Source organism: Peromyscus californicus, unplaced genomic scaffold (assembly GCF_007827085.1).
Source record: "Peromyscus californicus insignis strain IS unplaced genomic scaffold, ASM782708v3 Scaffold_19__1_contigs__length_69161282, whole genome shotgun sequence".
Classification (NCBI taxonomy): Eukaryota; Metazoa; Chordata; class Mammalia; order Rodentia; family Cricetidae; genus Peromyscus; species Peromyscus californicus.
The window spans coordinates 62,292,740-62,320,733 of NW_026294491.1; the positions used below are offsets into that span (position 1 = coordinate 62,292,740).

The 27,994-nt window shown below is 48.9% G+C and overlaps 1 long non-coding RNA gene across 1 annotated transcript; it reads right to left on the reverse strand.

Annotated features, from left to right (window-relative positions):
* On the reverse strand, positions 1–27,976 carry LOC128115015 (uncharacterized). The gene is made up of 2 exons (XR_008219957.1): positions 27,867–27,976; positions 1–30 (listed from the first exon to the last, which is right to left on the reverse strand). It is a non-coding gene; the product is annotated as an uncharacterized LOC128115015 (long non-coding RNA).
* Between the last annotated feature and the right edge of the window lie 18 nt (positions 27,977–27,994).

Below are 27,994 nucleotides of genomic sequence, written 5' to 3' on the forward strand. Positions count from 1 at the left end.
GCAGCCAGCCGCTACCGAGGTCAAGGTGAGCTTGCTCGCTTCGAGGAAGCAGATGCTTCGTTTAAACAAATTGTATGTACCGTTTTCCGCCCTCATGGTGTGCAGGAAGAATGGAAGGTTCTGGGGAAGGGGTGGGCTTAAAAACTCAGGCACAGCCAGGCCCACATCTTTAATCCCAACACTTAGGAGACCGGCAGATCTCTGAGTTCAAGGCCAGCCTGGTCTACATAGGGAGGTCCAGGCCAACCAGGGCTACACAAGGTGAGAGCCTGGCTCAAAAGAAAACTGGCGAACAAACACAGAAAACACCTTATGTTGGGACTCGAGAGATGGCTTAATAGGTGAAACACTCTGGACTCTGAGTTAAAAGCCAGGTACAGTGGTAAGCGCTCATAGTCCCAGCGATGGAGAGCTGGGGGTTGGAGGCAGGCCAATCGATCCTGGAGCTTGCTCAGGAACTAGTGTAGAATCCTGGGGAAAGTTCCAGGCCAGTGAGAGACAAAAAGTGGAAGACAAGTTACTTTCCTGTCGTGACAAAATGCCTGACAGAGGCCACACACGGAGGGAAGGGTCTGTTCAGGTTTTCCGGTTTGTGAAGGGTAAGGCCGGTCACGGTGGGAAAGACATGGAGCCTGAGGTTGCCGGGGATACTGTGTCTGAAGTCAGGAAGCAGAAGAAGAGAGCTGAATGCTGGTGTTCCACTCACATCCCTTTGTGTATTTATTTTGAGACCCCAGCCCGTGGGATGGTGTCACCCACATTCAGGGGGAGTCTTCATTCCTCAGTTAAAACTCCCTGGATACGATACCCTTCTTAACCCTGAAGTCTGCTTCTAGTAATCCCAAGTGTTGTCAAGTTGACAGTAAAGACTGACCATCACAGACACGTGGTGGAAAATTCTTCTTAACATTGGGACTGCTTCTGCGTCTCTGTAATTTCTGTCTGATGGTCCCTCACTGCTGCCTGGCGCCTCAGACTCACCTTTCAGGCTTTGAATTTGAAGGAGTACCTCATGATATTACTTTATAGATAGATAGATAGATAGATAGATAGATAGATAGATAGATAGATAGATAGATAGATAGATAGGTAGGTAGATAGATAGATAGATAGACAGACAGACAGACAGACAGATAGATAGATAGATAGATAGATAGATAGATAGATAGATGGATAGACAGATCGTTCCTAGACACTGATGTCACTCACTCATCTTGTCCCTCCGTCCTCTCCATGTTGGAAGGGACTTCATTACTTCATTAATTCCAGGCTCTGCTTGGTCACTAGCTTCCTCGACCTGTATCATCCTCAAGAGTCTTCCATTCCTCACTCACTGAGACAGGCTCTTGCCTCTGTTCGAGATAAAGAAAGGCTGTGGCCGGCATGGTAGCATAACCTGTGGGGTCAGCGATTGGGGAAGAGGCAGGTGGTGTCCAGGCCAGTCACGGATTCATAGTGAGAGCCTGTCATGAAGAAAATAAAAGGAGGAAGAGGAGGAAAAAGAGAGGGGCGTGGAGAAAGACAGACAGACCTAGATTATCTTTCTCTCTTCTTAAAGTAGATTCTCTGAGAGAGTTTGGAGTGTGTATTGAACTATTCTTGTGGAATCCTTCTTTATATTTTATGTATAATCTCTTCAATTTTTTAAAAATATTTTATAAGTTCATAAAAGAATACGTGTTCTTTTATTATTGCATTTAGTTTTGTCTACATGATCAACACAATAAGGTTGACTTTGGGTTTTGATTTTGTTTGCTTGCTTGTGTTTGAGACAGGGTCTCTCTGTGTAGCCTAGAACTCACCATATAGACCAGGCTGGCCTCAAACTCTCAGAAATACTTTGGTCTCTGCCTCCCAAGTGCTGGGACTAAAGGCATGAGCCACCACACAAGACATAGTTGTTCTTCGTGCTGTTCAGATCATCTATATTATGTCCTTTCCTGATTCTGTATGCTTAATTTGTTAGTTGTTGAAAGAGATGTGAGCTGGGAACATGGCTCGGTGGTAGTTTTCTTGTCTGACCCCTAAGGGTCAGTCCCCAGCTCCACAAGCTCCCGAAAATAGAGAGAAAAATGTGTTAAAATGTCTCATTGGATTTGAACTGCTCCTTGCAATGTAGACGTTTTTACTTTATATATTTAAGGCAATGCTCTTTGGTGTGTGACTTTGGTTATTTTCTGTCTTGCCTGGTAGATTAGCATATTTCTATCATTCCAGCACTCAGGAAGCTGAGGCAGGAGGATTCCAAGTAAGGCCTACCTGAGCTACTGGTTGAGATGCTGACTCGAAAAACCATTAGAAAAAAGATTCATTGCATGGCTTAACCATGAATTAGGGTCGCTGGTACCATGCGAATATGTTTGCAAGTTTTCTGGTCTTTCCTCTGAACTGGTCTCCTCTTTGATCTGCTCTCTATCTTAATTAGAATCTGTGTATTTTGTACCTGTTTTCACGGGTTGCCCCGGATATTTTAACAGCTACATTAAAGTCTAAAATTAACCAGTGTTTCCCCTCCTCCCAAATAATACAGAACCGCAGGCTGCTTTCATTTTAACCGTTACCTCCCCCAGCTTACATGTTATAATTCGCTTGTGTTGTCCCTTGACCTGATTTTTCCCCCTAAAACCAGATGTTCTTGTTTTCTAGTTTTGTACAGATTTCCCCTCATGCCTATCCACCTTCTTTTCTCAGACTTTGGGGTTGTTCTTTCTTGAAACTGGAGTCATTTCTCATCTCCCTGAAATACAGTCTTTGACATCATCATGGGGTTTAACCGGCAACTCTTGGGATTTGCCTATGTGTGTGTTTAGAGGTTTTCTTTTTGTTGGTTTGTATTATCAACAACTTTTCTTGTGGGTGTGACAAAATACCTCACAAAAGCAGCTATCCTGGTGCCAGTCACAAGTGGTCACAGGGTGCTAGTGCTCAGCTGGCCAGGACTCCAGCCCAGGGCATGTGGCTGCCCAAGGTTACCTGCAGATTTTCACACCTCAATTAGCCTAATCTATGTAATCCCTCACCTACACACCCAGAGACTTGTTTCCGTGGTGATTCTAGTAGGTTTAACAGCCAAGGGTGAGGACCACAAGTGCTTTCTCTTGCTTTGTTTTGAAAAGGGGCTTTCTTGTGTGGAAATCACTGCCCAAGGCCCCAGGCACCGAATCTTCCCAGGAAACTTGATTCTCAGAAGTTGTTTGTTTGTGATAGGGTCTCACTGTGTAGTGTTGGCTAGACTTGAACTCACAGAGATCCCCCTGCCTCTGCTGGAGTTAAAGGCATGTGCCCCTTATTGGTTCAGTTAGAAGTGTTGAGTAGAGGCCATGGCCGTGCCCCCCTGAACGCGCCTGGTCTTGTCTCATCTCAGAAGCTAAACAGGGCCGGGCCTGGTTAGTACTCGATGGCAAAAGTGTCAAGCTGGGATTCTGCTGTTCCGTCTTGTCAGAAAGTCTCTGTCTCTCTGTCTCTCCCCGTCACCACAAGAGCGCTCTTAAGCAGAAACTTCTTTTTTTTGTTTTTGTTTTTGTTTTTTTTTTTTGTTTTGTTTTGTTTTGTTTTGTTTTTTCGAGACAGGGTTTCTCTGTGTAGCTTTGCGCCTTTCCTGGAACTCACTTGGTAGCCCAGGCTGGCCTCGAACTCACAGAGATCCGCCTGGCTCTGCCTCCCGAGTGCTGGGATTAAAGGCGTGCGCCACCACCGCCCGGCTTGAGCAGAAACTTCTAATCCTTTTTCACTTTAGAGTGAACCAAGGTCCAGAGAGGTCACTGTCACAGGCTGGTCTGGAGGACTTGATTATGTCCCTCTTCAGCCCCTTTTCCCACCTTCCCTGTCCCGAGACACCAATGACCATTTTGGACGATAGTGTTCATGGAGAATATCAGTTTGTGAGGGTGCTTCAGATAGCCGATAGCTTTGGGAGATTTATTTGAGTCTGTTGTTTATCTCCCACGAGACAGGAAGTGGCTTCCGCATACATGGTAGCCTGCTTCTTCAGTGGTCACCAGCAAACCTTCCTGTTTTATTTCCATCCTGCCAAGGGCTTCTGGACCCCAAAGTCAGGTGCCCAGTGCTTCTCCTCTGGACCCTCATGTGGACCCTCACTTTTGCCCCTTCCCCACATGTCCCCTTCCCTCACCATCCCGTCCTTTCCTGCTGTGGCTCTTTCTCTTTCCCACTGGTGAGCCTTTTGTGGAGGATGGCCGTGGAGCTCCTGGGTCGGGTGGGGTATGGCTGTGGAACACCAGGTTGGGTGGGGGACAGCTGTGGGGCAAGAGGAGCTAAGTGTGACCCAGGTGTAGCATTTCCAGCATGGCTTCTCTGGGCTTCCATCTTGTCACCCAAGGGCAGTAGACAGTGCTGTGCCGGGGCTGAGATGAGGAATGGGGGCCTTGTAACCTGGGACTTGGAGGCCATTGAAAGCACTTAATAAAACTCTCTGGCAATTAGGGGATGAAAAGGTTTATTTCAGCTTACAGGTTACAGTCCGTCGTTAAGAAAGTCAAGAGCTCAAACATGAACTTGAAGCAGGAACGCTACTTTCTAGCTCACTCCCACTCCCCTCCCACATCACTTAATGATCAAGACGTGATTACAGGGCAGCCTGATCTAGGGGGTTGCTCGTGGCCGTGCTGAGAGACCAGATCAGAACGTCGCTCATGGCCATGCTGAGAGACCAGATCACTTTGTGGCAGGTGCTTTTGTTCAATAGTGCTTCAAGTGGACAGAGCTGGTTTAGGAAATGGGATGAAAGTGGAGTTGAGAATCCAGTGTGAATGGAGAGTCCCAGCCTCACTATTGATGGCAGTCTCTGAACTGGAGCATTTAGCAAATAAACCAAGGAGCTGGGTGTGACATGCTCTTGTCGTCCCAGCCCTTTGGAGGCAGAAGCAGGACAATCACTTTAGATTAGAAACTCAAGGCCAGACGGTGCAACATAATGAGATCCCCTTTCAAAAGTTGGACATGATGGTTCACACTTATAATCCCAACACTTGGGAAGCTGATGCAGGAGGATCACTATGAGTTTGAGGGCAGCCTGGGCTACAGATGTAATTTCAGGCTAGGCTGGTCTACAGAGTGACATCTTATCTCAAATAAAATAAAATAATCAGAAAGCAGACACAACACATTGCTTGCAGAGGCTATCAGCCTGGCTTCTGGAGGTGACCCTGAGATATCCCCACACTCCTGTACGCTCTCTCCAAACTGTTCTGTGCCATGCCACAAGGGGTGGTGGAACCTCTCACTGTGGACCTTTCCCTTATGGAGCCCTAGGTTAGGGGTGGCCTAGCTGCCCATAACCATGGTCTTCCGGCCAGGGGAGAAGGATCCCCAGCATCCATTCACCTCCATGTTGTGTTGTGCCCGCATATGCTTGGATGATGATAGCGTGGGTGATGTACACACCATAGCAAGAACGCAGAGGTCAGAGGACAGTTCTGCGGAATCCACTCCACCTCCACATGGCCTCCAGAGATCAAACACCTTTACCCACTGAGCCATCTGCTGCCCCATCTCCATCCTGCAGGTTTCCTTCGCCTTCTGCTTGGCGGCTCTGTGCCCCCAGGTTTGTGTTAGATCACCTCCTGATTTGCTATCGATGAAGTAGCCACTGCTGTCTCCGTGCCTGCTGCTTGTGTGACTCTGGGCTCCGTGGGGTGGCCATGGGGTATCAAAAAAGGCGTAAAGTTGCTGTGAACCTACAGGTTCCCTAAAAATTAACTGATGAAAGAAAAAGACTCATAACCAACAAGTACATAAAGGGTCAGGTTTCTTCATAATGCTGGACACTCGGAGAGGGGTCTAAGGAAGAGAGTGCTGTGCCCATGAGTGGTCAGGGAAGGCTTCCTGGAGGAGGGAGACTGCCAAAGTCAGTGGTGCAGGTAGGTGAGGTGGCAGCAGAGGGAGCCTGGTGCATTCGGTTGTAGAAATGGCAGGACCATGTCCTTATAGGCAGCGAGCCCCTGCCGGTGTCCTTATAGGCAGCGAGCCCCTGCCGGTGTCCTTATAGGCAGCGAGACCCTGCCTGTGTCCTTTAAAGGCAGTGAGACCCTGCCGGTGTCCTTACAGGCAGTGAGACCCTGCCGGTGTCCTTATAGGCAGTGAGTACTTCCTACCCACAGCTGGCCTCCATGGCCCTCCTGCAGATCGCCAGCTGCTGGCATATCCAGATCCCTGGGAAGCCCTGCAGTTAATGCTTACCTGTGTGTCCCCGGGCTCCTTAGTCTATCTGGCTACTCATGAGCATCATCATCTTGAGTGACCTTTGTCTTAAGTTCTTCTGAGCACCTGGGTCCCCAGACACAGGGACTGGCACCTTTCTCCAAAGCTTCAGAACCATCTCATGTCGCTTGGTTGTTTGGAGTGGTGGAGGTGGCTAGGCAAGCTGGGCATGGAGGTGGATGGGATTAGGGAAGAGTTCTTCTCTTCTCCTACAGTTAGGAGATGATGTCCTGATGTTCTCAATCAAATGAGTGGCCAGGCCCAGGCGCCTGGGGCTGAAGGCCCAACTCCACAGTAAACCTCAGTCTGTTACCAGCCTCTCTGCTGGGTGATTCAGCCTTCCTGCCCCACCTTGCTTCCACTTACTCAGAACTGTAAGTCGAGGTTGATGCTCACATCCAGCGGGCCTGGCCCAGGGGGAGCTCAGTGGGGAGATGAATAGTTCCCACTGGTGATTCCCCAGGGCAAGGGCTTGTCCTGGATACACCTATGGAGATCATTCCAGAGCCGGGAGGCAGGGTGCACCACGTCCGGGCTGTCTGGGGAGCCTGGGCTGCCAGAGTGACTGGGTGTGGAGTCAGGAGGGGCCCCGGGCCAAGGTCTCCTGTGCTTTCAGAGTCCCATCAGAGCTGACAGAAACATGTTCCCATCTGAGTCATTAAGTGCTGCTCTGGAGACTGGCCATCAGCTCCTCACTGTTGAGTGAGTGGTCTCTTTCTAAAACTACCTTAAGAACCTGACTGGTAGTGCTCACATGCATGTACCATTCTGTTATTTCTATATCTCCGTTTACTTGTTTATTTGTGGATTTTTGAGAGGTCTCTCTCACTCTGTGGCCTAAACTGGCCTCAAGCTCATGGCGACCCTCTCGCCTCAGTCTCTTGAGTGGTAGGGTGGCAGCCATCAGCCACTGTGACCAGCTATGTACTTTTAAAATTACGTTTATGTGTATGTGCATGTGCATATACATGCTCGCGTGTGGATGCATGCACATATGCGTGTGCACATGGAAGCCAGAGGACAACCTTGACCTTAGCTATCCTCCTTGTCTTATGAGACAGGCCTCTCATTGGCCTGGAACTCACAGATGAGGCTACATTGGCTGGCCAGTGAGCTCTAGGAATCCTCCTGTCTCTGCTACCCGGTGCTGGGTCCAGTGCCCAAGGAGGCCATAAGAGGAGGTTAGATCCCCTAATGTGGTGATATATTGTGTACCCTAATAAACTTGCCTGAGGATCAGAGGACAGAGCCAGCCACTAGATTAGACACAGAGGCCAGACAGTGGTGGCACACACTCTTAAACCTATCACTTGGGAGGCAGAGATCCATCTGGATCACTAAGTTCAAGGCCACACTGGAAACAGAGCCAGGCAGTGGTGGCACACACCTTTAATCCCAGTACTGAGAAGCACACACACCTTTAACCCCAGGAAGTGAAGGCAGGGTGGAGAAAGGTATATAAGGTGTGAGGAAACAGGAACTAAGGCAGTTCAGCTGAGGGCCTTTCGGGTGAAGACTCAAAGGATTTCAGTCAGAGGATTCTTGGAGTTGATGAGGTCATAGGTGGTGGCTGTGGCTTGTTCTGCTTCTCCGATCCTCAGACAAGTTTATTAGGGTACACAATATATTACCACACTGGTGTGGAGTTATAGGCCATTGTGAGTCACCATGTGGGTGCTGGGAATCAAATGGAGGTCCTCTGGAACAGCACCCAAGTGCTTTTAACTGCTGAGACATCTTTCCAACCTTCCTTCCCCAATAGGATAGATCTTTAGGGATCACCTAAGGTACTAGTATGGAGGAAGAGCTACTGTTTCAATATTCTGGTCCAGGATTTTGGGGTGTCCTGGGGAGCATCTGGGAACCCCCTAACACTGAGTTCCCTCTTGAAGCTCTGAGGTGCAGGAGCGGAAGTCACTGCCCAACAAGGTCACAGAGCTGGTCCTCTGCTGTTCAGTCCAGCTTATCTTTATGTGGGGTTTGTATTTCCTGAATCTTTAACAACTGGGTAGGTTTGGGGGAGCAGGGCAGGGGAAGTGGGCTTAAAGGAGCCCTGTCTCAGACTGTTTCAATTTCCGGTGACAAGAAGATAATCTGTGAGCTCAGAATCAAACAGACATACAAACAGACTTGGTTTGAGTCCAGAACGCCGAGGGTGGAGGGGAAAGGATGGCACATGAGAGCTAGTCAGAGGCGGCAGGACATGGTCAGTGCCGGCACGGGAACAAATAGCAGTTTGCCTGTGTTCTTGGAGAGTGCTCATGGCATGTGTCATCTGGCCTGGACTCCATGGAGGCGCTTGACTTCTGTTCACGGATCCGTCGATTGGGATGTGGACCTCTGGACTTCTGCCTTCCTGGAGTGCCCATCACTCAGCTCAGAATGAATGTGCATCAGAGAGATCATAGGTGGCTGTGTCCCTCAGCTTGGATTTTGCAGAGTTGACCTCATGCTTTTCCTTCTAATCTGGGAGGCTGGAATGAGGTCTGAAGGCGCGGGGACCTTCAGCCATCAGACCAGATGACACATGTGGAGCTGAGGCCGCCCCAGGCCTGCATCCCTGGGATGGCCCTGCTAGACACACGTGGAGCTGAGGCCGCTCCAGGCCTGCATCCCTGGGATGGCCCTGCTAGACCGCGTATCCCTAGTTCCTCAGAGTGACTGTCATCCAGTGGAGGAAAGGTTGCAACCTAAAATAAAGCAATGGCGGCCATGCTGCTGGCTTCCTGAGAGCTTGGGCTTCTCGGCACAGGAAATGACAAAAGCCTTACCCTCTCTGTACCAGAGCTGAGCTGAGATGACTCCAGGCCTCCTGGGTGCACCCTCTTAGACTTCCCGTTAATGGGTATTATTGTGTTTTCAGTGCTTTAAATTTTAAAAAATAATTTTATGAGTGTTTTATCTGCATGCATGTTTATGCACCACATGCATACAGTGCCCTTGGAGGCCAGAAGACGATCTCAGATCCTTTAGAACTATAGTTGGTTGTAAGCTGCCATGTGGGTGCTGGGAATTGAACCCTGGACCTCTGGAAGAGCAGCTGGTGTGCTCTTAACCACTGTTTTGTTTGTTTGTTTGTTGATATAGGGTCCTACTATGTAGTCCAGACTTGCTTTGGTTATGAAATCCTCCTGCCTCAGCATTCTAGAATTAAGACTTTGCTGTGTTCCAGGTAGCAATGACACTATGGTTTTTCTTTTCCTGGGGGGGCTTGAACTGCTCAGAATCTGGACCCCAAAAAGCAAAGGCCCATCTTGAAAGGTCTCAGCTTTGGTGTCAGGCTGTCTTGGATCCCGGGGTAGTCCAGGAAGGTGAAGCAGTGTTGTGTTGCAGAGGAAGGAATGTGTGACCATGAGGTTATAGGGAAGTGGGGAAAAAGACCCATTTAGTTACATCGTGTGACTGTGTCACCGGTAACCCCTGAAAGCGCAGAGTCTGGTGACCTAAGACCTGTACACAGAATCAACCATGAGTTGGGAGAGAGATGCAGTTGTGGATGGCCGTGGCCTGGACAGCATCTGGTCAGGTTCTAACACACCTTTGTCACCACCAATACCAGATTAGAGAGTCTGGCCTGGCCCATAGCCACATTCAGAGCCACCCTACACACTCACACACCTGCACACAAGTGCCAACATGAACTCCAGGGAGCCACCTACAAAGTCAAGCAGAGCTGTAAAGTTTGTATTTATTGGTGACTGCTCTGCCTGGTGGGGGTAGCTGAGCCTTCTTCCCATGATGCTTTGGATCTTCATTCTGGAAGCACTCTCATGCGTTGGTTCCTGGGGGCGGAGGAGTAAGCAGGGTCATTGGGCCTTACACTCAGAGGACCCAGGCTGCCGAGGCTTCGCTCTTCCTTCTTAAATCACTTCATTCTGCTAATTGAAACAGGGAAGACTGAAGGTTACCCAGGCAACAAATTACCAAACCCAACTAGTCATGACTGAGTCACTGGGCTTGATCGGAACTGTATCCATGCTAAAACTAAACATCAGAAACCTCACCCTGTGCAGCACGCACCCGTCCTCAGTGGAGCCGGGTGTGGCCCGCAGTCTCACTGAATCTCCAGAAGCATCCAAGGGGTAGCCACTGCTATTCCTCTTCTGCAGATAGCAGAATTGAGAGCAAGGCTCAGCAGTTACGAGCACTGGCTGCTCTTGCAGAGGACACAGGTTAGAGTTTCCAACACCCACATGATGGCTTACAACGCTAGTTCCAGAAGATCTGACGCCCTCTACTGGCCTCCAAAGACTCCAGGTGGGGTGGGGTGCAAGCAAACACTCGTGAACATAAAATAAAAAGGGTTTTGGGTTTTTTTTTGTTTGTTTGTTTGTTTTTTTTTTTTGGTTTTTCGAGACAGTTTCTCTGTGTAGTTTTCGTGCCTGTCCTGGATCTCGCTCTGTAGAACAGGCTGGCCTCAAACTCACAGAGATCCGCCTGCCTCTGCCTCCCAAGTGCTGGGATTAAAGGCGTGCGCCACCACTGCCTGGCAAGGAATAATTTTTTTTTTTAAGGGAAAAGAAGAAGTCAAAACTGAGGTTCCAAGGCTGAAGAGTTGGCTCAGTCAGTAAGGTGTTTGTCATGCAAGTGTGAAGACATGAGTTCAATACCCAGGCACGGTGGGTGGCTTATATCCTGCTGCTGGTGAAGCAGAGCCAGAGGTTCCCTGGGGCTGTCCTAGCCAAATCAGTGAGCTCGCGTCCCAAAAAACAAAGTTGACCTCTGGCCTACCCACACACCGAAACAAAAACCTGAAGCAAGTGGTGTGGACCTTTGGAGGTTCCCCACCTTGCCAGGGCAGGGTCGGAGTTGAACCTTGACCTTCTGACTCCCAGATGCTGACTTTGTGAAGAAAGCCATTTGTCTTCCTCTGGTGAGATGTTCGGGATGAAGGGCTCTTAGCCCTTTAAATATCATTCATTCATTCATTTTTGGTAGAAAGTATATCATGTTCCCCCTTTTATTTTATATTTATATTTATATATATATATGCATACGGTGCCTGTGGAGGTCAGAAGGGGGAGTCAGATCCCCTGGAGTTATAGGCACTGGTGAGGTGCCAGATCCAGTTGCTCAGAATCAAACTCCCTTCCTTTACCAGCTCGGGAAGCCTAAAATACGCCGTATTCTTTCTCCCACTTCCAAATTTACATCCGTTTCCTGGAGGGCAGACTGTCTGGGAACTGATGGCCGGGTCCCAGGATGCTTCTGTCCTTCAGTGTAAACTGACGACCCTTCAGAAGTCAAAGTGAACAACAAGGACCCAGCGAGAGGGGAGTAGCCTCAGCCTAGTCAGATCTGCAGTGCGGAGCAACGTTCTGTGCAGAGCACTGTGCACGCCTCATCCTTTGGCACCAGAGGATTGGAGGGGGCTGGCCACTGACATCCATAGTGTGACCTTAAGACGATCCTGACCTGGTCTGGGATTGTAGCTCGGTTCCTTTCTATGCCCTGGGTTTCACTGCCAGTGCGGTTAAAGCCAGATGTGGGGGCATACACTTGTAATCCCAGCACTTGACAGAGTTACTAGCATGGCAGGGGCTTGAGAAGAGCTCAGACCCACTTGTCAGAGTGGACACAGGAGGGTCGGGGGTTCGAGGTCATCCTTGGGTAGGTAGAGAGTGAGCTGGAGGCCGGCTTGGGTTACAGGAGGCTGGCTCCAAACACAAAGAGCAAACGACAAAAACGGCAAATCATCTCTTCGTGTTAATTTCTCATCTTTGAAATAGAGAGAGAAAACAGTTCCGACAGTCAGGAGTCTAGTGGCAACAGAGTAAAATGATGTATGCCCGTACTTTGTAGAGTGCTTTCTAGAATGTTGCTGGTGGCCATGAAACCTGAATGCCTCTCGAATTCCTCACTGTCCTTATGAGAGACCGTAGAGTCGGGGCTGTGTAGCTGTAACCCAGGAAGACTGTCTTCTGAGTCCTGCTGATGTCAGGGAAACCCTGTGGACACTGCTTCAGCTCACTCTGGGTATCCCCTCCAGGTCCCCTGCTTTGAACTCCAGCCCCCGGGTCACAGAAGAAACAGCCATGAGCTTTTTAGTCTTCAGTTCAAACTATTTAACTGGAAAAGGGGTGGAGAAGGAAAATTAATTTTGTTTAGCCACCAGTTTTCTCCCTGCCCCTCTCCCCACTGATGTAAGTAGGACTGTCACTTTAAAAAGGGGGGGGGGTATTATTACGTGTATATGTGATTATCCTGAGTGTGGGTTTGTGTGTGTGTGGCTGCAATACCCAAAGAGGCCAGAAGAGGGCGTGTCAGATTCCCCAGAGCTGGGCTAGAGGCAGTTGTGAACTAACTAATGTGGCCGCTGGGAACAGAACTTAGGTCCTCTGGAAGAGCATTATGTGCTCTTAACTGCTGAGCCATCTCTCCAGCCTCATATTGCCACTGTTTTAATTTTTGTAAGTGATGTTCTGGGTAATAGAACATAATATTTAGACGTACTGAGCTGACAGCTGACAGGTATGTTGTCAATACACTACCATAAATCGCTTCCCAGGGTGGGTTGGGAGGCAGCGTGTGCACAGGCATGCACACTTGGATAATTGAAGGTGATTGGGGAAGGGTGTAGCGGGTCTCTCTGGAAGCATGTCTTGTGGCAGACAAGCCATGGGGGTGGGTGGCCCTTCAAAGCAGGAGTGGAAGTCGCCTCCACTGGGCACTGGGGAGATTCCATGTCCAGCTGTGGAAGCAAGCTTCTCTTCTCTGTCTGTGTGACCTGGTGAGTATAGGTACGCCGCCGCCGCCGCCGCCGCCGCCGCCGCCCCTTCAGAACGGAGTGAAGGAGGCACTCCTTAGGACAACTGTTCAGACCAGTGTGCTAAGTGCTACGGGAAGATGCAGATGTATTGGGTCCAGTCTTGCTCTATGGGCATTCTTTTTAATCATTAATTCATTAATCAGTCCGTTAATTGATGTGTTGCAGAGGATGGAGGTCAGAGGACAGTTTTCAGGAGTTGATTTTCCTTCACCCATGCTTGTCCCAGGATTGAGCCTAGCTGCCTAATGGCTACGGGCATCTTCCCTCACCGAGCCGTCTCTGAACGTCCTTCTTGTGTCCTGTCTTCATTTACCACCTGTTGTCAAGAGCCTCCAAATTCTCTGGGCCTTAGAATCCCTGTCCAGCTGCTGGGCAGTGGTGGCGCACGCCTTTAATCCCAGCGCTCAGGAGGCAGAGAGAGACAGATCTCTGTAAGTTCGAGGCCAGCCTGGTCTACAGAATGAGTTACAGGATAGCCATGGCTACACAGAGAAACCCTGTCTCGGAAAAAAAAAAAAAAAAAAAAAAAAAGAATCTCTGTCCAGGAAGCTCCGAGACAGAGCCCATCATAGGTGTCAAAATGAAAGAAATTTCCCAGGCTTCATTGTGAACCCAACATCTGGATGTCACTTTGTCACCCCACACCCCACTCCATCACCAGGTCCTGACTGGTTCACTGTATACTCTCCATCATTTCCCTTAGCTGTGTTATAAGAAGACTTCCCTGGCATCCATCCGACATTCTTAGGGAGCAATGTCATGTGTTCATAGACAGCTTCTTCGTCGCACGTGAAAGCTGGCGTGGTACTGTGGCGCACAGTCGGTAATGTCTTTACCGACCTTTACATCAGGTCGGTAAAGCTGAGGGACAACCAGCTTTCTCCATAGCTTGCTGGTACCCCCACTAATACCACTTCCCACAGCCATGGCATTCACTCACAAAGTCTAACCTGGACTACACAGCTCAACCCTGTGCCAGAGAACGATAAACAGCCAGGTGTGGTGCCTCATGCCTCTAATGCCCGCAGCCTAGGCCATAAGAGAATCTACTCCAGGCAAACGAAAACTGTTAAAAAAGTGAACAAGCCGGGCGGTGGTGGCGCACGCCTTTAATCCCAGCACTCGGGAGGCAGAGCCAGGCGGATCTCTGTGAGTTCGAGGCCAGCCTGGGCTACCAAGTGAGTTCCAGGAAAGGCGCAAAGCTACACAGAGAAACCCTGTCTCGAAAAACCAAAAAAAAAAAAAAGGTGAACAAGCCATCATATAAGCTTTCATGTACACCCACTCCTGCTGTAGATCCTAGAGAACTCACCGGGGTTCCCAAGGGTTTGCATCTCAGACTAGTAATCTTGGGTACCATCAGGGTGAGTGAGATAATAAACCACCTCAGAGTCACTGGGTGGGGGGCTGTCTTAGCACTGGCCAGGAGTTAGCATCGGGACAAGTTAGATGTCATTCATGTGGACACCTCCCAGGGGGTCCAGCTCATAGACATAGCACTGCTGTCTCTCTTGCTGTTCTGACTGCCCCACTCCTCCTGTTCTGGCCACCCCAGGTGACTTCCATGAGGTCCTGGGTATGCCCCAGGATGCCAGGGGCTCTCCCACAGCCATCCTAAGCTAAAGTCTGCTCTGTGACAGATCTTTGGCTCTTTGATTTCCTGATCTTTAACCACGCATACAGGGTCATGGTCAACAAACTTGGTCACTGTGTTCATAAACATTGAGTGAGTCAGCTTTGAGCCAACGCTGCTTGTGGCACTGTGGGAAGGGGAGGAACAGACTGCAAACAGAGGCAGTATGACCCAGTCCCACTCCTGAGGAACTTAAATCTAGTATTGGTCAAAAATAGAACAGCCATGTTTCCCACTCTGAGGGGTGCTTGCCTGGGCCTACACCACACCCCGTGAGGGTTCAGGTCTCCCTCCCTCCCCCAGGCTTCCCACCCATGACTGTTCTCAGTTCATCTGCAGGGGCTCTAGTGTCCTAGCGCTTCAGCCTCTGGTCTCCTAGCATCAGGAGAAAGTTGTTCGGCAAGAAACGTGGACAGAGAGAAGCAGCAAGCCCAGAAAGGGCAAGGGGTCCTCTACACTCCTGAGCCCTCCCCGTGCAGACCCGGACACCCACTCCCGAGACACCTCCCACCGTCCACACACAGAACTCACGGCAGTGGGCTCCCTGGTCAGCTTCATCCTGGCACAGGATCCACCAAGATTTGTTGTGACAGTCACTTTCTCACTCTTGTGACTCTGTTCCTGTCAAAACCCAGCTTAAGGGAGGGGAGGTGTCTTTTGGGCTCAAGATCTGGGGACATACAATCCACTGTGGTGGAGAAGAGACAGTGGTGTGGTCTGCTAGCTAGATCTTCTGTCCACAAGGTCCCATTCTTCCCCAGAGCGGCACCCCAGCTGGTCTCCAAGTGTCCAAACACATGGACCTGTGGGGGACAGTTCTCGTTCAAACTGTAACTGGGAAGCTGTGACATGCGGTCTTTCTTAGTCATGATTCCCTGTGGTTTACAATATGCTGAGGATAAGGCCTTCATTCATTCACCCAATTCATTTCACACTTCACATCTTGCGTCCCCCTCCTGGAGCAGCTCTGCAGGGGCCCTGTCACCCAGGGTATGTCACAGTGGGTAAGGTTCCTCCAGGATCTTCACATCAGGACTTCTCTCACTGATGGTGCCTACAGGGCCTCCCCTGCCACAAGGAAGGACAAAGGGAGTTCACCAGGGGCATCTGTAGACCTGAGTCAAGTCTCGGAGCTTTGTCCTGAGCCCTGAGACCTGTCCAGCTCCACTGAGGTCATAACTTCAACAGGGTACCTAGAATCCTGGGACCTAGAGGTCTGTGAGACACACAGAGTGATGTTGCCAGCCACACCCTTCTCCACTGTCCCTTGCAGGGGAAGCTAGTCTGTGGTGCTGACCTGGAGCTCTCTCGACTGCTTGGAGGCTTCCCCACCCCACCCCTGCCGCCAAGGATGTTGGGTGTGGTAGAAATGGAGCCCTTGGATACTTGTGTTTTCTCAGCTTAGTAGTTCACTCTGAGACTGTAGGTGGGATAAGAGATGATCACACCCCCATCTTTCCTCCACCTCCCTCCACACTCCCTGAGGCCTTGATGGAACAGCTAGGAAGATGTCTCCCCTCTTCTTCCCGCCCTGCCCTGCCCATGGCAGCTCTTGGATGGGCATCCCTGTTCTGGCTGTGAGCCCAGGGCTGACTCAGAAGGTCTTGTATTCAAGGACAGTAGTAGATATTTCCTGAGAGCCCTGGCTCCACACCCCTCTTCCCTACACAGATCTTGCCTGGGTCCCTAACAGCAAGGACCTTCCCACTGCCCCCTGCCAGGCCCTGACTAGAACAGCTTTACTCTCCCAGGAGGCTGGAGGCCTATACTGTAGCCTCTACCCTGGAAGGTCAGGATTGCCAGAGAGACCCCTCTTGTGGAGGGGCACCTCCTCCTTGTGAGTTTCCCTGGGGGGCTTTTGTCAGCACCCCCAGCCTGCAGGCTGTGAGGTCCAAGGCACCTCTGTCATAGGGGAGTGCCAGCACAGCGGGTCCTGGGCGCTGGTTTGTGTGAGAGAACACGGAGAGCGGAGATGTCCGCTTCCAAGCCATCGGATCTCCATCCCATTTGACGGTCGGCCTCGCAAGGCCAGGGGTCCCGACCTCTTCCCCTCTCCTGAACCAAAGCAGTGCCTATTGGTTCTGGAATTTTCCTCAAAGCTGAAAGTGTTCTGTGCCCTTGCCCCCCTAAACAATTTTCAGGTTGATGCTGTGACCACAAACACCAACTGTATGTACTTTCCGCAGGCAAAGATGGTGTTGAGATTATATGGATTTTATTCGGGCTCTTTCTAAGAAACTTACTTCAGTTACTTGGATGTGTGAAAACAATGGCTGACATCCAGAGAGAGCACAGGACTTCCACAGGGTCCTGGAGAGTCTATGGAACAAATCCCAGGGCTCCACGCTGCTCTTTCTCAATGCCCCTCCAGCCATCTCACATCCACTCAGTGCCCATGGCCCTGACCAGCCAACCAGGTACTGGCCAGTTGTAAAGGAGAGAGACTTGTGAGCGTGAGGAGGCCAGCGTCCAACCCTGGCGGTCTTCCTCTGTGACTCCCTCCGCGTATAGTTTTGAGATGGGTTCTCCCACTGAACCTGGATCTCGCTGTTTCAACCAGACCCGCTTGTCAGCAAGCCCCAGGGATATTCCGCAGTCTGTACCCCCACCTCAGCATTGGGGCTGCAGTCTCATGCCACCATGGAGAGCTTTTATATGAACACTAGGGATCCAAACTCAAGCCCTCAGGCCTGTTCAATAAACACTTTTCCTCACTAAGCATCTCTCTAGCCCATTGGTTTGACTTTTTGAGGAAAAAAAAAAGAGTTCAGACCTCCAGGCTGGCCTTGAACCCAGTTTATAGCCAAGGATGGCCTCAAACTCTTGGTCCCCTTGCTTCTGCCTCCCAAGTCCTAGGGTAACAGGCATGTTTCACTACAGTTAGCAAATGTCAGTGTTGCCTGGACCAGAGAAAGATGGCATTGACAGTGAGCACCAGGGGTCTCCACACAGCAAGAGCCAGAAAGCAGTGCCCAGCCTGTCTACTTGGAAGGTTCCCGAGCTAAGGGTCAGGCTCCCTGGGCTTCAGAGGAGCAGTGATGTCACTGCACTAGAGGGTAGAGTAATCAGTGTCCCCCAGAGCCAGCAGGAGATCCTCCAGCGACTGAGAGTCGGCCTCAAACCCTGGGCAGAGAGGAGCAGGGCCAGGAAGGAAGGCACTCAGATACTCTGCTGGGGAGGATTTAGGCACTAACCACCATTATTGACAGAACATCGCTGTAATCTGTTACTGGATTGTAAAACACCCTCCAGCCTTATTTAGGAGACTAATCAGAAAGCGTTTAGGACCGTGACATCTTCTGCTCAAAAGAGGAGGACAAGCCCATGTCCTGAAAAACCTCCCTCTTGTAGCTGCTGCCTCCTGAAGGGAGGGGCAGGAGTCAGAGAGATAGAGACAGACAGACAGACAGACAGACAGACAGACAGACAAAAAGAGAGAGGAGAATCCCAGAGGGATCTGAGTTAAGCATCCTTGAAAGCTGACAGGAAGATTTGCCTAAGGCGTAAGCCAGAGCCTTTGGGGAACTGTGTATACAGTCTCTAAATGATGCCCTGGCCGGAAAAAGGAAAGGCCTCTTGGATTTTCTTCCTCAAACAAGCAGTGGTGGTCTGGCAGGAGCGGGGCGTTACCCCTTCTGAATTGTAAGCAAACAAGTTCTACAGAGACTTCAGCCAAAGTCAACTTCCTCCCCTCGTGTGCCTGTCTGTCTCTCTGGCTCAAAGGCTGGCCCCAAGACAGATGTCCTCCTTGAAGATTGTACCCCCATCTCTTGGCACCCCACGCTGGGGGCTGAGGGGAGACTTCAATGCTGGAGACAAGGGCCAGACTGTGGCTTGGGTCAAGTCCAGCCACATCTATTCCTGTGCAGTCAGTTAGCTAAAGAGGAGTGTGTGTGTGTGTGTGTGTGTGTGTGTGTGTGTGTGTGTGAATATGGCAGCCAGAGAACACTACACAACCTGTTCCATCACTCTCCCCTGCACTCCAGAAGACTTCACACAGCAGCAGATGTGGCGTGGTCTAGCTTTCATACCGTGTACAGGACGTCTGTGGTGAGTGACATGTGTACAGGCATTTGCCCGAATGCATGTATGTGCACCATCTGTGGACCTGGTGCCCTGAGAGGCCAGATGAGGCTGTTGGATCCCCTGGAACTGGAGTTATAGACAGTTGTGAGCCAGCATGTGGGTGCTCTGAACAGAACCATGTCCTGTGCAAGAGCAGCAAGTATCCCTAACCACTCAGCACTTTCCCTTTTTTTTTTCTTTTAAATTACATTTTGTTTATGTATGTGCTTGTGCACGCATGCTCCTGTGGAAGTCAGAACACAGCTTGGGAGAGTCAGTTCTCTCCTTCCACCTGTGAGTCCCAGGGATTGAACTCAGGTTGACAGGCTTGACAGCAAGCCCCTTTACCCTCTGAGCCATCTCACCAGCCCTGTTGGTGAGTTTCTGATGCGGATGTGATGCCCCAGTGTGGACACCTGGTTATATGGCTTCGTTAATGTTGTTCCCTTTCTGGAACACTTCTGGGTCCCTTTCCCCACTTTCGGAGAAATCTGACTATTCTAACATCTGTGCAACTGTTGTACCCAGATCGCGGGAACCCCCAAAAGACCACCACGGAAACGGAATCCCGTATGTAAAAGCAAAGAGCCTTTATTTTCAAGCTCAGAGCTTGGACTGTCTATCCAACACAGCAGTGAGAGCAGAGAGCCCTGAGCCCAGGCAGGGTGGGGTTTTTATCATAGCAGAGGTTGAGGTGAGGAGATTTCCAGGGTTCAGGACCCTGATTGGCTGACATTTGTCTAGGGGTATAGAGAATGTTTGGAATGTCAGGTACTTCCCCTTAGATGCAGGCCCTCCCTGGGTGGGGTCAGCATATGGCTTTTCCTGGGTCCAGGTGTTGCCTGCCAGAAGCTGTGTCTGGGTTTCTAAGCCTGTCATAGCAGCTGTGTGTTCAAGCTGTTTTGCCCCCCCCCCATTCCCCTCTTCACAAGTACCAATGACAGGACTCAATTATAAGTCCTATTTCCCCAGGGATTTAAGGGTATTGGGACATAGGAACCATTAGCTAACATATTTTTCTACAGCAGCAACATTTGTATCTATCGCCATTTTTTTTTATTTTTTATTTATTTATTTATTTATTTGGTTTTTTGAGACAGGGTTTCTCTATGTAGTTTTTGGTGCCTGTCCTGGATCTCACTCTGTAGACCAGGCTGGCCTCAAACTCACAGAGATCCAACTGGCTCTGCCTCCTGAGTGCTGGATTAAAGGTGTTCACCACCACTGCCTGGCTTATATTTCCATTCTTAAGGCCTTGAAGTTCTGACCTTGAGTCAACCACAACTCTGAACCTATTTTCCTGGTATGTCAATGGGCATTATAGTTAGCCACTTTGTCCCCTATGCCAGGGAGTTTCATTTTGATGCAGCATTTCAACCTATTTTGGGTGGGGAACATGGGGCAATGTATTCTCTTCTAGAACTGCTTCAAGCTGACATTGGGACATTGTTGTCAGGGCCCCAAGAAAGCCTGGAAGGCTAGTCAGAGGCTGAAAGGCTGGTCAGAGGCTGAAAGGCTGGTCAAAGGCTGGGCTGTGGGGCATCTCTCAGAAGCATGTGGCTGTCTAACCCAGCTGTAGAGACAGGGAATAATCACGTCGGCTGGGCTGGTCCACGTCAGCCTCTAGCAGGTCCAGAGCTTATAGTCATCTGGAGCAGTGTAGTCAGCAACTGAAGCTTGGAGGTGTCTGCCAGCCAAGTGGAAACCTGTTGAGACAAATTTAAACTCGGAACAGAAGTTAAAATTTATGAACTTATTTGGAGCTTTTAGGCCTAGTAGCTTTTAGGCCTTCTTAGTAATTGGGAAGAACAGGAGTCCTGAGACCAGGAAAGAGAAAAATACCATCCTTAGGAATAGACAAGTGGAGAAAATTTAAGCTGTACTTACCTAGAGTCCTTTCAATGTCTGTGAAGTGGATCCAGGTTTTATGACTCTTTTAATCTTCTGAGGCCTATATGAATTATCTTACAAAATGACATAAAAGTTTTAGATACATTAGTATTACCAATCTGTACTGAAATCCTTATCATAGACAAAGCAGGTAATGGGTATCTGTAAAACAGCAGGAGTAGTCATACCTTTGAGTCCCAACAAGAACTACAGATTTGGGTTAAAAGCGTATGCCTTTTCATTCGGTCCAGAGAAGCAGGTATAGATTGGACAGAGTTTGGTTTGGTTTGTGGTTTTTGTTTGTTTGTTTGTTTGCTTTTGTTTTTTGGGTTTTTGTTGTTGTTTTGGGTTTTTTTGTTTTGGTTTGGTTTAGTTTTCGGTGGGGTTTTTTGGGGGTTTTTTTTTGGCCTGATGAAATGAGAAGCACTTTTAAGTTTATATTAAATGACAACCAAAATAAACCTAAAATGTTGAGCTTATGATCGAACAGTAAGTATAATGCTCTACCAGCTTATCAGAACTCTGTTAAATGTCAAGGTCTGGACTTTTATATCATAGAAGGGGAAAGCAATCTGAAACATTTCTTATAATCTAACCCATTCATTTGTATCTTCATAACTTGCATAGACTTTAATATGCTCAGACCTTTTTTAGACCCATATTAAAACCTTTATGACTTATTTAAATGTTCCATATCTTAGAACATTTTCTTAAAAATGAGCTTACAAGCTGGGTATAGCCTTGTGGAAGGATCTGGTTGTCTGATGGTGCCAAGCTGACAGTTATAGCTAGCCTAGCCGTCAGTACTATCAGAGATCTGAGAAGAATAAATTATATCTGAGTGCAGACCAAGAAGCTTCCAGTTCTATAAATGACAAGGACCAGTCCATCCCCAGGTCTCCATAGTGTTGAAGGCACAAGTATCAGCACAGCATCAATCTTCTTTGGCTATCAGGCCCATAAGGCAGAGTTTTTCCTGTAAAAGAGGGACACAGAGGAGACTGATCTTACTTTGTCCAGGCAAAAGGGATGCAGTCAATTCTCCACTGTCTTGCTGCTTGTCCACACTCTGGGCTGGGTCCTGGCAGCAGGTATTACATTGGGGCATCTTGCCCTGTGGTCAGTGTTGCCATAATCCAGGTGGAGACGTTGTGGTGCCCTGTAATCTTCTTTGGAGACCTTGGGTCACTGCTAGGATCTGGGAGTCTGTCTGATATAATAAGCTTTGAGATCAACATTTTAAATGCCGTGTTCTGCAGGTCTCTGAAGTACAAGGGCTGTCCAGGTATATTGGAATAGACAAACTTTGTTTCTTTTAAGTTGTTTGTTTTAAGCTCAACCCTGAAAACATATGCAAGGGACTAAGTAAAGCTTATCCCTGTGATTAATTACATCAGTACTTAGCATGACTACAATTAAAGAACTTGATTATTAATAAGATGACTGACTATTTACGTGTGTTTTCTAACGGTCTACAATAAGTGGCCTTAAAAACAATGATTTTGAGCCGGGCGGTGGTGGCGCACGCCTTTAATCCCAGCACTCGGGAGGCAGAGCCAGGCGGATCTCTGTGAGTTCGAGGCCAGCCTGGGCTACCAAGTGAGTTCCAGGAAAGGCACAAAGCTACACAGAGAAACCCTGTCTCGAAAAACAAACAACAAAAAAAACAATGATTTTGAATTGAAGCTCTTCTAGTATCAAGTACAGGTTCAGTAAAGAAACCAAAACAAAATGGCCCTATGTTAACGGAAGGGCCCTAAGTTCCTTTTACCAGAGATAAGGAGGGTGAGTCCCTTTTTAGCAAGCAGGAACTTTCTCCAAGCCCCTGAGAGAATGGGAGGATGGAATTGAGGGTCAGGTGTCAGGAAGCAAGTTGCAAGCTATTGAATAGTCCCGAAGCCAGCTACGGGGTCTCTTACCCTAGGATGATAGGGATACAAACAGAGAAATAGGGATGGAATTAAGAAAGTATTAAGGGGGCAGCAGATGGTTCATAGGGTAAAGGGCTTGTTGTACAAGCCTGATGACGAGTTAAATCCCCAGAACAAAGGTGGAAGCAAAAAAACTCCATGCCGAGCGGTGGTGGTGCATGCCTTTAATCCCAGCATTTGGGAGGCAGAGGGCAGGTGCAATCTCTGTGAGTTCTAGGCCAGCCTGATCTATTGATTGAGTTCCAGGACAGCCAGGGCTACACAGAGAAACCCTGTCTCACGTAAAAAAAAAAAAAATTAAACTTCCGCAAGGTTGTCCTCTGATCTTCGCGTGAGCACTGTGGCATCTTCTTACCCTGACACTCATCATAAGCACATACCACAAATTAAATTTGTATTTTTCATTATGTGTGTGTCTGTGTGGGGGTGTATGGACATAATGAACACAGGTGCCAGGGGTACCACTGGAGCTGTAGTGACAGGTGGTTGTGAGCCACCCGGCGTGGGCACTAGGAACACTCTTAACTGTTGAGCCATCTTTTCATCACCGAATAAGCCATTTCTTAAAGGACATGTTAAGAAGGGGCTGGGTGTAGCTCAGATTGTGGACTGCTTTTCTTGTATGCATGAAGTCCTGGTTTCGATTCCCAGGCAGTACATAAACCAGTCATGGTAGCAGCAGAATCATAAGTTTAAGGGCATTATGGGCTACATAATGGGTTCAAAGCTAACCTGGGCTACATGAGAGCCTGTCTCAGAAAACAAACAGCAGACGGTTAGGAGACGCCGGTGAGGTATGGAGGTTGGTTAGGGAGAATACAGTTTCATGACAAAATACAAGAAAGCAGCCTAAGGGCTGGGGAAGGCCTCGGCCATCGAGAGTGCTCGCTGTTCCTCTGGAGGACCTGGGTTTGGCTCTCAGCACCCACATCGAGCAGCTCACAACTGCCTATAACTCCAGCGCTACGGGATCTGATGCCCTCTACTGGCCTCCATGGGAACACACCCACCAGCACATACTTAGACACAGACACATCCACATCAATCATTTCTTTAAAGAAAGAATGGAACCTTATGTAAACTTGCGGTTGGGTCAGCTGGACTTGAATGTAGCTTGAATTGTAGCTGAAAGTTACACTAGCTGGCAAGTGGCTAGTTGGAGAGGGGCCAGGGAAAGGAAGAACTCTTCATAATGGGGAGACAGCATGTCCCAAGGCCCTGTTATGGGGACAGAGCATGTCAGGTCAGCCAGTCTGTGACAGATGTGGTTGAGTTGCTTTGAACTTGACAGTGGTGGATGGAGTTGGCAGCTGATCCAGAGCCCATGGGAAATGGGGCAGGTAAGATTGTCCTGGGAGAGGTAGAGTGTCTCCTCAGACTGGGGCACAAGGCTCTGAAGGGCAAGAATTACAGAAGTGGTTCCCTGTCTCTGCCTCTCCATGCTCACTCTTACATGGGTTCAAGTCTTCACCTGAATGTGGCTAGGTCAGTTCTTTCTGGTGGATGTGCACACCAGCCCCTGGTCAGAGCTGGATCCCTTCATAAAATGGAGTTTCTGTTTTGGGATGTAGTAAATATACCTGTGATAAAATACCCTGACAAAAGCAAGTCACAGAGGCTGGAGAGAGGGCTCAGTGGTTAATCACACTGGCTGCCCTTCCAGAGGACCTGGGTTCGATTCTGCTCTCAACCGTCTGTAACTCCAGTCCCAAGGGATCCAATGCGCTCTGCTGGCCTCCACAGGCATCACACACAATGGTGCCTAAGCGTGCATTCAGGGAGAACTCTCATACACATAAAATAAAAATAAAGGGAAAAAAATTGAGCAACTTTGAGAAGAAATGTGTTTGTTTTAGTTCACAGTTCCAGGTTACAGTCCATCACTGTGGGAAAAATCACAGGGGCAGGAGCTTGAGACAGCTGGTCACACAACATCCAGCCAAGAGCATGCATGCTTATATGTCCCAGCATGCTTGTGTTCCTCTTGACTTCTCCATGCTTGTGCAGTTCAGGAGCCCTGCCTAAGGAATGGTGCTGCCCACAGTGGTTGGGTCTCCCCACATCAGTCAGCCAAGACAGTCCTCCATAGACATGCCCACAGTCCACCCAATGTAGACCATCCCTCAATGACAAACTCTTCCTGGGTAACTCTGGGTTGTGTCAAGTTGACAGGTAGGTCTGGGCAAGAGCCCCGGTTGTAAACTTCTAACCAGCACCCTGGTGATGAGGGACCCTGCTTCTGGAACACGTCACCCCCATTCCCAGCACCTTTGTGCATCTGCTGAGAAGCCTTCAGTGACTGCCCCTCACTTTCCATTCCACCTCAAATTCAGGGTCAACTCCAGGTGTTTCCCTTTAAAAATCTTCCCAAAATTAACTTTGTAAAACTCCTTCTCCTTAGGTTTTTGAGACGGGATCTCATGTAGCCCAGAATGGCCTCCAAAGGCCTCCTGATTCTCCTGCTTCTGAGCACTGGGATTACAAGCATGTGTCACCACACCCAGCTTAGTGTCCAAGTTTACATCTACAGTTTTTATCATGTCTGCAGATGTGATTTCCAGCATAGTATAAATATTGATATTTTTAAGTGAAACTATGACATCACTTTTGAATTTACCCCATGGAATCTAAACACCCTAGCCATCTGATACCCACCCATTGCTCATTTAAAACACACACACACACACACACACACACACACACACACACACACACACATACACACACACACAGTGTCCTCTGTTTTTCCTTGAAATTTTATTTGTATTTTACTTCCTCCAGGAATTTGATATATTTTTAGGTTTAAAGCTCTTTTGTTTGTGGCCCATCCTATTGGTCTGTAACAACTTTATATAAAGTTGACATTTTTCATTTCCTGAATCATGAAGCTATATTGAAAGTTTCTTCTGGTTTGAGTTACAATTTTTAAGAGTACACAGTTGATCAAACCATATAAATGTATAACAAACGGATAAATGATAAACAGTAAAAGTAAAATTATATTGAAAATGTACCTCAGGACAGTGGTACTGAATGCCTTTTTAAAAATAAACTTTCACTGGCTGGAATATAACTCAGTTAGTAGTTTGCCTCGTGTGCCTGATCAGGCCCTGGGTTTGATCACCAACTCTGTGTAAAGCAGGAGTCTCCATCCTGTAATCCCAGCGCTTAGCAGGTGGAGTCAAGAGGATCAGAAACCAAAGGGCGTCCTCAGCTACAAGGCAAGCTCAAGGCCAGCCTGGGCTATGTGAAACTATGGAGAGACAGCTCAGTGGTTAAGAGCACTTCCTGCTCTTCCAGAAAATTAGATCAGTCCCCAGCACCCATGCTGGGGGACAGATAGCCCCCCTCCACCCCCCCCATCACTCCAGCCCCAGAGGGTCTGTCTCCTTCCGGCTTCCACAAACTCATTTTCATGTGTGCATAAACACATGCATACATACATAAGAAATAATTAAAAACACATCTAAGAAGGTTAATTATTGCTAGTGTGAGAGCAGGACCAGTGTTTTCCATCTATCCAAACTTAAGCCCAGAAAGCCACTGTTCATATTTGATAGGAGGAACATGGGATTTTAACAAAACAATCAAGGGAAACCTCAGGACTGGAAGAGATGGCTGTGGTTAAGAGCATTTGCTGCTCTTCCAGGGGACCTGGGTTCAGTTCCCACCACCCACATCAGGTAGCTCACTCTGTGTCTCTGTCTCTGTGTCTGTCTCTGTCTTCAGCGCCAGGCACCCAGTGGTCCGTGGCTTCAGCAGGCACTGTGTGCACATGATGCACATAAATTCACACAGCTACATACACACATATGCATAAGTTTAAAAATGAGGGAATAAGTCTTAAAAAAACAAACAAACAACAAAAAAAAAAAAACCTCACTGCTGTTCATTGTGTGTGGTGCCAGGAACCCAGTCCCAGTGTCTCTGTGCATGTGACCGAGCTGTAGCCCCAGGCCATTCTGTTAAGCACACATGTTGTTAAAGCAAGCCACTCAGCTCTTTGATCTGCTTCTGAATTCTATACCAAAAATCACATTGAGATCTAGCACCCAAAATTTGTATTTAACTATTTATCTTAGAACTTCCTTTTAAATCTTATTTACTGTTGTGTGAATGTGTTTGGGAATGGGTGTGCGTGCTGTGGCGTCGTTGTTGGGGTCAGAAGACAACTTCGTAACGTCATAGAACTTCCTTTGGGATTTTTTTGTAAGATTTATTTTGTGTGTGTGTGTGTGTGTGTGTGTGTGTGTGTGTGTGTGTGTGTACATGTGTGCAAATGCCCCAGGAGGCCAGAAGAGGGCATCAGACCCCCCTGGAGATGGAGTTACAGGAGGCTTTAAACTTCCTGCCTTGGGTCCTGCAAGAATGGGGAGTGCTCTTTAACCACTGAGCCTTCTCCCCAGCCGCATGGAATATGAAAAGAATTAGAAACAAAAAAGGTCAGTGAGGTGTCTCAGCAGGTACAGGAGCTTGCTGCCAAGCCTGATGATCCAGGTTCGAGCTTCAGAACCCACGTGGTGGGAGGAGAGTGCTGACCTCTGCAAGCTGTCCTCTGACTTCCATACATGCCGTGGCACAGGAACTCTTGAATGCTCGCTCACGTGTATGCTCCCACCCACATACACACACAGTAAATAAATAAGTAAATAATGAATCCGATCGACATCTTCGATGGAGCAGGTGAAACAGGAGGGCGGATGGAAAAGATCCCCTTGTACCTCTCTCATCTCAGTTCTAGGGGAGCCCTTCTGGGGGCATTCGGGAATGTGAGAACTGGGGCGCGTGCGCAGTGCCTGCAAAGCCCCTGTGCTCACAGAGACTCGTGGCCCAGTTGGAAAATGACTGAAGAATGGAACTGGAGGGGGAGGGCCTGGAAGGTGGCTCACTTGCTGACAAACATGAGGCTCTGAGTTAAACTCTGCAGCGCCCATATAAAAAGCTAGGTGTGGCTCTCTGGCCGTAACGCAGCCCTGGGGGTGGCGTAGTGGGGGGATCATCGGCACTTGCTGGGCACTAATACAAGGTTCATTGAGAGACCTTGGAATAAATAAGTGGGAGGTGATTGAGCAGGTCATCCAGTGTCCTCTGATCTGCACATACTCGGACACTTACACTCGCTGCATGTGTGTATGCGCACCACACGCACCATGTGGCTCCCTGGATTTGAACTGAGGTTATCAGGCTTAGCAGCCAGTGCCTCCCCTGCTGACCCAGTGCCCTCGCCCTCCCCGCACTCACCTTTTATAAATAATCACACACACACACACACACACACACACACATATATATAATGGCTTGTCAGGAAACGTCCAGGGAAATAATTCTGTCCTCTGCATCCTGTCTTCCAGGTGTGAACAACATTTCCCCACCACGGTGGTGTCTGGTCCATACCTCAGCCCGGGGGAGGATGTAGACACCTCAGCTCTGCAGATGAATGGTTCAAGCCAACACGAACCCCTGCCTCCAGCCACCCTCACAGACATG